Source organism: Chiloscyllium plagiosum, unplaced genomic scaffold, assembly GCF_037043375.1.
Source record: "Chiloscyllium plagiosum isolate Xiang-an unplaced genomic scaffold, Cpla_swu_hap1 HiC_scaffold_14, whole genome shotgun sequence".
NCBI lineage: Eukaryota > Metazoa > Chordata > Chondrichthyes > Orectolobiformes > Hemiscylliidae > Chiloscyllium > Chiloscyllium plagiosum.
The window spans coordinates 111,600,785-111,607,714 of NW_028270152.1; the positions used below are offsets into that span (position 1 = coordinate 111,600,785).

Below are 6,930 nucleotides of genomic sequence, written 5' to 3' on the forward strand. Positions count from 1 at the left end.
AAGAAGTCTTATGTTAGGATAAAATGTGAAAACTCAGTTAGAGCGCTCGAGGGTTCCAACGATATCAGGAAAGACCTATAAAGAGAGCTGAGAAGAGCCAGGAGGAGACATGTGAAGTTGTTGGCAGATCGGTTCAGGGTTAACCCTAAGGCTTTCCATAGGTATGTTTGGAATGAAAGAATGACGAGAGTTAAATTTGGGACAATCAAGGATAATAGTGGGAAGTTGTGTGTGGAGTCAGAGGAGATCGGGGAAGCACTAAATAAATATTTTTCGACAGTATTCGCTATTGAAAATGAAAATGTTGGCGAGGAAGGTATAGAGATACTTGCGTCTAGACTAGAAGAGATTGAGGTTCACAAGGAAGAGATATTCGAAATACTGCAGAGTTCAAAGTTTGTGCGAAGATTTGTAGCTCGGGTGCTCGTTGTTGTGGTTCTGTTCGCCGAGCTGGAAATTATTGTTGCAAACATTTCGTCCCCTGGCTAGGCGACATCATCAGTGCTAGGGAGCCTCCTGCGAAGCGCTTCTTTGATGTTTCCTCCGGTGTTTATAGTGGTCTGTCCCTGCCGCTTCCGGTTGTCAGTTTCAGCTGTCCGCTGTAGTGGTTGGTATATTGGGTCCAGGTCGATGTGTTTGTTGATGGAGTTTGTGGATGAATGCCATGCCTCTAGGAATTCCCTGGCAGTTCTCTGTCTGGCTTGCCCTATGATAGTAGTGTTGTCCCAGTCAAATTCATGTTGCTGGTTGCCTGCGTGTGTGGCTACTAAGGATAGCTGGTTGTGTCGTTTCGTGGCTCGTCGATGTTCATGTATGCGGATTGTTAGCTGTCTTCCTGTTTGTCCTATATAGTGTTTTGTGCAGTCCTTGCATGGTATTTTGTACACTACATTAGTTTTGCTCATGTTGGGTATCGGGTCCTTCGTTCTGGTGAGTTGTTGTCTGTGCGTGGTTGTTGGTTTGTGTGCCGTTATGAGTCCTAGGGGTCGCAGTCGTCTGGCTGTCAGTTCTGAGATGTTCCTGATGTATGGTAGTGTGGCTAGTCCTTTTGGTTGTGCTATGTCCTCGTTCCGTGGTCATTCTCTTAGGCATCTGTTGATGAAGTTGAGCGGGTCTCCGTTTTTGGCGAATACCTTGTATAGGTGTTCCTCTTCTTCTTTTTGCAGTTCTGGTGTACTGCAGTGTGTTGTGGCCCTTTTGAATAGTGTCCTGATGCAGCTTCGTTTGTGTGTGTTGGGGTGGTTACTTTCATAGTTTAGGACTTCGTCTGTGTGTGTGGCTTTTCAGTATACCCTTGTAGTGAATTCTCCGTTCGGTGTTCTCTGTACCATCACGTCTCGGAATGGGAGTTGGCTATCCTTTTCTTCTTCTCTCGTGAATCGGATTCCTGTGAGTGTGGCGTTGATGATCCGGTGTTTTTTTTTCTATTTCCGTGTTTTTAATGATTACGAACGTGTCATCGACATATCTGACACAGAGTTTGGGTTGAATTTGTGGTAGGACTGTTTGTTCTCACCTTTGCATAACTGCCTCTGCTATGAGTCCCGAGATTGGTGATCCCATGGGTGTTCCGTTGATTTGTTCGTAATTCTGGTTGTTGAATGTGAAGTGTGTTGTGAGGCACAAGTTCAGTAGTTTAAGACCCGATACCCAACATGAGCAAAACTAATGTAGTGTACAAAATACCATGCAAGGACTGCACAAAACACTATATAGGACAAACAGGAAGACAGCTAACAATCCGCATGCATGAACATCAACTAGCCACGAAACGACACGACCAGCTATCCTTAGTAGCCACACACGCAGACAACAAGCAACATGAATTCGACTGGGACAACACTACTATCATAGGGCAAGCCAGATATAGAACAGCCAGGGAATTCCTAGAGGCATGGCATTCATCCACAAACTCCATCAACAAACACATCGACCTGGACCCAATATACCAACCACTACAGTGGACAGCTGAAACTGACAAACGGAAGCGGCAGGGACAGACCACTATAAACACTGGACGAAACATCAAAGAAGCGCTTCGCAGGAGGCTCCCAAGCACTGATGATGTCCCCTAGCCAGGGGACGAAACGTTTGCAACAAAAACTTTCAGCTCGGCGAACAGAACCACAACATACTGCAGAGTGTTAAAATAGATAAGTCAGCTGGGCCGGATGGGATCTATCTGATGTTGTTTAGCAAAAGCACGACAGGAAGGTACAAATCAAGTTGATGCAACAACGGCTCGTTTTGAGCCGCTAATTTGCAGTGAAGTGGCGGCGCCAATAAAAGGTGTCACGCATCTCGTCTAATTCCACATCCTGAGCTCGAAATGACCGGAGGTCTCTCGCTGAGTATCTGCAGGGTCTTGTTTGGACGACACCATGACACTTTTTCACTGGAATGGCTCATGACATCGCGTCGTGACTGTGAATAAAACGATGGAAACTTCCAGCAGAGAACGAGGCGACCCTGAAGCAGGCAGCTGAGGACAAATGTTTCTCCTTTGCCAGTGAAAGGCACTGCTTCAAAAATTGGAAACTTCGAAGTGAAGCAGTGTTGGTGATTATCTTCGGTGCTTGTTCACCTTTTTAATTCTGATTCCGTGAAAGTCCATGGCATTACATATCGACATTCTGCCAAATGCAGGCTTGTCTTTTGGGCCAGTGGCGTAATGGATAACGCGTCTGACTTCGGATCAGAAGATTGTAGGTTCGAGTCCTACCTGGCTCGAGGGGGACTGTTTTGCTTTAACCGTGGTATACGTTGACGCTCCCCTGTAAAGTTCTCTCGGGACATCGCCTCTGTGCTTCCGCATGTAAAGCTTGCATTTGTCCTATTGTCCATTTCAAATTCCAGCTCTCCACAACGGACACCTCCGTCAGTTTGGCGGTATCTTCTGGTGTGTCTCCCTCTGTGGGTGAAAATGAGCATGAGTTTCTCAAAAGAGTTACAATTCGTTATACTTCTGTCCCATTATTGTGCCATGTAAGAACATAGGATAACCTCATTGACATTTGACCTGGAAACATTAGAACACACTAGACTTTGGGCCAAAGTTCGAAACTGCGACGAGAATAGATGGCTCTCTGATTAGCCGCAATGCACACGGGCGGAATGGCCTTTTCCCACTTTGTAAATCTTCGAAGACAATTTGAAAAAAATCTGCAACGAAAATGTTCAGACAGGGTGTTTTATTTACACCAAGTACGATAGAATCAATCGCCTTGTCTTGTTATTTACTTGTGAGGATTCGGTATTCTCAGCACCGTGGCCCGGATCGTATTCCCGCTCATGGAATGGTTGTATTGTTCAGCAAACATATCGGTGTACCAGTACTTCTGCCGATTTTCCGTGCTGGCAGGTCATTGGTTTTGTCCAAAACATTATTAAGGTTAACATAAAACAAATAGCTGCAGGTGCTGGAAATCTGAGCCAAAAACGAAAATTGTTTGTGCAGCGGAGCATGACTGGCAACAGAAACGTCGACTCTCCTGCTCCTCGGATGCAGCCTGACCTGCTGTGCTTTTCCAGCATCACTCTGATCTAAAGTCAGGTTTCCAGCATCTGCAGTCCTCACTTTTGCCTAGTTTCTTCAGTGTCTCTGGTTCCCAATTCAAGAACTCCATCTCTAGCGGTTTCATGTTTGTACCTCCGTGCTGAGGAGTTGAAGAGTGAAGAAAAGTAACTCACCTCCTCCATCTCTGGGGTAATTAGGGACTGAAAATGAATCGTGTCACATTGAAATATATCTACATGCGAATTAATCTCTGTCTTTTATTGGGAACCATCTCTTTCATTGTAACCATCAGGAAAGATCATTTCGTTCGCCAGAAAAAGAAATGAATATTTCACTAAACTTTGTTTGCTTCAGGTTCGAGAATACTCAGATCAATAGCTCCTTTGTTTACTTCTGCTGGTCATGTTCGCAAAGAGATATGGCAAATTGCCAAGTGTGATTTTCCTTTCAATAAATAATTTTGACTCAGTTTGCCTGCAAATATCTTTTCCTACCTTTGTGCTTTTCTTCTTTTACATTGGTGTCTCGCACCTTACAAATGACAGCAAAGGTATGAAAGGAGATGGAAGCATTTCGCTCAAGTCAACGGTAGCTTTCAATGAGATCACGGCTGATTTGGTCAATGCTCAACCCACCTGAGCTGTCGGTAGTCATGGCCGAGTGGTTAAGGCGATGGATTAGAAATCCATTGGGGTTTCCCCACGTAGGTCCGAATCCTGCTGACTACGTTGTGAATGCTTTCCTGCTGGTACAATTTTCGCTCAAAGTTCAGAAAAACTATTTTGTGAACCAGGCCGGTAATTTGATTAGACTTGGGAAACTCGAGTTCTTCATCAGGAATGTTCCATAGTTAAAACATTATCTCTGTTTCTCTTTCCAGATACACTGCTCGACACGTCCTGAGCAGAAGTGCTACTTTTCATTAGATTCCTTTAATCCCTGTCCACTGTTCTGTGACTCGGGTCACTGGCAACACTTCCTCCTGCTCGTCAAAGTGCTCATTCCCCACCGCTCCCTCTCCATCATTAGAAACAACCGCAGGAAATCGCCACTTAACCATTTTTGTTCCAAAGTGAAACTTATCAGCCTCGGGAATCTCTCCACCAAGCGGGACTTCTCATCCCTGGACATGGTACAAGCCAGAGGATTGTGAAGAGATACTGTGAAAATATTGTCAGTTGGCAGTTGAAAAAATGTTTAGGAAGCAAACCATATAATTTAGGCTCCAGCTTTGGAAATCTTGAGAAACTCTTTGGGAAATGGAATCAGAGGAGAATGAAGAAGTGTGAACTTTCCGACCGAGTAGAGGACGGGACATTGACTCTGATGTTCTCGGGACAGGAACTGATCTGAGACATTGAAATCATTCTCGCTCACGTACGTGAGGAATGCAAACTTCATCTGGACTCTGGGACAATGAAAAACTCTGGAACACTCAAGACAATGATGTGTTTCTGTTCGCCGAGCTGGACGTTTTTGTTGGAAACGTTTCGTCCCCTGTCGAGGTGGCATCCTCCGTGCTTGGGATCCTCCTGTGAAGCGCTTCTGTGGTGTTTCGTGTGGCATTTATAGTGGCCTGTCCTTGCCGCTTACTGTTGTCAGTTTCATCTCTCCGCTGCAGTGGCTGGTATATTGGGTCCAAGTCGATGTGTTTGTTGATGGAGTTTGTGGATGAGTGCCATGCTTCTGGGAATTCCCTGGCTGTTCTTTGTTTGGCTTGCCCTATAATAGTAGTGTTGTCCCACTCGAATTCATGTTGCTTGTCGTCTGTGTGTGTGGCGACTACGCATAGTTGGTCGTTTTGTTTCGTGGCTAGTTGATGTTCCTGGATGCGGATCGTTAGCTGTCTTCCTGTTTGTCCTATATAGTGTTTTGTGCAGTCCTTGCATGGGATTTTGTATACTACATTAGTTTTGCTCATGTTGGGTATCGGGTCCTTAGTTCTGGTAAGCTGTTGTCTGAGTGTGGCTGTTGGTTTGTGTGCTGTTAAGAGTCCTAGTGGTCGCAGTAGTCTGGCTGTCAGTTCGGAGATGTTCTTGATGTGTGGTAGTGTGGCTAGTCCTTTGGGTTGTGGCATGTCCTCTTTCCGTGGTCTATCCCTTAGGCATCTGTTGATAAAATTGCGAGGATATCCGTTTTCGGCGAATACCTTGTATAGGTGTTCCTCTTCCTCTTTTTGCAGTTCTGGTGTGCTGCATTGTGTTGTGCCCCTTTTGAATAGTGTCTTGATGCAACTTCGTTTGTGTATGTTGGGGTGGTTGCTCTCATAATTCAGGACTTGGTCTGTGTGTGTGGCTTTCCTGTGTACCTTTGTGGTGAATTCTCCGTTAGGTGTTCTCTGTACCATCACGTCTAGGAATGGGAGTTGGTTGCCCTTTTCTTCCTCTATCGTGAATCGGATTCCTGTGAGTGTGGAGTTGATGATCCTGTGTGTTTTCTCAATTTCCGTGTTTTTAATGATTACAAAGGTGTCATCCACGTATCTGAACCAGTGTTTGGGTTGAATTTGCGGTAAGACTGCTCTAACCTTTGCATTACTGCTTCTGCTATGAGTTCCGACATCGGTGAGCCCAAGGGTGTTCCGTTGATTTGTTCGTATATCTGGTTGTTGAATGTGAAGTGTGTTGTGAGGCACAAGTCCCACGATTTAGGAAGATTAGGTAAGATTTAGGAAGCGTAGAATGGGGTAGGAAACTGCAGGGGGTGAGCACATTAAAATGTGGAGCTTATTCAAGGAAAAGCTCCTTTGTGTCCTAGATAAGTATGTACCTGTCAGGCAGGGAGGAAGATATAGAACGCGTGAGCCGTGGTTTACTAAGGAAGTGGAATCCCTGGTCAAGAAGAACAAGAAGTCTTATTATGTTAGGACAAAATGTGAAAACTCAGTTAGAGCGCTCGAGGGTTCCAACGATATCAGGAAAGACCTATAAAGAGAGCTGAGAAGAGCCAGGAGGAGACATGTGAAGTTGTTGGCAGATAGGATCAGGGTTAACCCTAAGGTTTTCCATAGGTATGTCAGGATTAAAAGAATGACGAGAGTTAAATTTGGGACAATCAAGGATAATAATGGGAAGTTGTGCGTGGAGTCAGAGGAGATTGGGGAAGCGCTAAATAAATATTTTTCGACAGTGTTCGCTATAGAAAATGAAAATGTTGGCGAGGATGATACTGAGATACTTGCGTCCAGAGTACTAGAAATTGAGGTTCACAAGGATTAGGTGATAGAAATACTGCAGAGTGTGATAACAGACAAGTCCCCTGGGCTGGATGGGATCTGTCCTAGTATCCTCTGGGAAGCAAGGGAAGAGATTGATGAGCCTTTGGCATCGATCGTCAAATCATCGTTATCTACAGGAATAGTGCCTGTGGAATGGAGCATAGCATACGTTGTTCCCGTGTTCAAAAAGTGTCGT

General features: G+C 45.0%; 2 non-coding genes across 2 annotated transcripts; both read left to right on the top strand.

Moving 5' to 3' along the window:
- Positions 1-2,657: 2,657 nt before the first annotated feature.
- Positions 2,658-2,730, top strand: trnar-ucg (transfer RNA arginine (anticodon UCG)). Its single transcript has one exon. It is a non-coding gene; the product is annotated as a tRNA-Arg (tRNA).
- Positions 2,731-4,163: 1,433 nt separating this feature from the next.
- trnas-aga (transfer RNA serine (anticodon AGA)) lies at positions 4,164-4,245 on the top strand. Its single transcript has one exon. It is a non-coding gene; the product is annotated as a tRNA-Ser (tRNA).
- Positions 4,246-6,930: the final 2,685 nt, after the last annotated feature.